Raw genomic sequence first — 989 nt, forward strand, 5'->3', positions numbered from 1 at the left:
ATAAAAATAAAAATGAATTAAGTAATAACTAAAATAAATAAAATAGAACAAAAGAATATACACATTAGATACTTAAATGGCTTAAATACAATTGAGAAATGTAGCCAACTAACTGAAATAGAATATGTTTAAGGTGAAGTACTAAAATAACAAACTGTAAAACAAATAAATAATAGTTACAGCTAAATAGAAATATAAAACAAATAAAAACAACAAAACACATAACAAAATTATCAAAACGAGAACTAAAAAAATAAATAAATAAATCAACCAACCAACTGGTTATTTATTTATATCTGGTCCTTTTTTTTACAGACTTTGTCTTGTTGGACCTGCTGGACATTGGACATCCTGTTGGGCACATAAAGCTTAGTCATGTTGACCATATGACCTTGTTGCATCTTATTGCATAATAAGAACCGTATTAAGTCCAACACTGCTTCAATGCTGGCTACTTTAAAGGCTGATTTATACATCTGCGTCGGACCTACGCCGTAGCCTTTACGCCGTAGGCTATGCGTCAGTTTTCGGCAATTTTCTGTGATGGTTTTATTGTTTTTTTTTTGTGTGTGTTTCTTTTTCATTAGAGACATAAGCCTATATCTGTTTGTGGCTGCTGTGTGTCATATGACATATTTTAGTTGACATTGTTATAGATTACATCTAGATTGCAGCGATACATGACATGGTGAAAAATTACTGAATGAATAATAGGCTACTTAAAGTAGTTTAAGATGAATTTTAAAATTGTGCCCCCTAAAAGCACAAGTGGCCCCTGTCTGGCCCCCCCCAGTTACTGTGGTCTAGAACCGCCCCTGTCTAAATGGATGGAAGATTGTTATGCAATTGAATTACATAAAATGTAAATTTAGACCAATATTTTTTTGAGTGTAGCTAATGTCATAATGTTTGTTAATGTTAAAGCAACTGTATGTAGTTTTGTGTATTTTAGTGACTTTATACATACGCTAGCGTCACGTGTTCATGAG

This window comes from Sinocyclocheilus anshuiensis, unplaced genomic scaffold, assembly GCF_001515605.1.
Source record: "Sinocyclocheilus anshuiensis isolate Anshui unplaced genomic scaffold, SAMN03320099.WGS_v1.1 scaffold1096, whole genome shotgun sequence".
NCBI lineage: Eukaryota > Metazoa > Chordata > Actinopteri > Cypriniformes > Cyprinidae > Sinocyclocheilus > Sinocyclocheilus anshuiensis.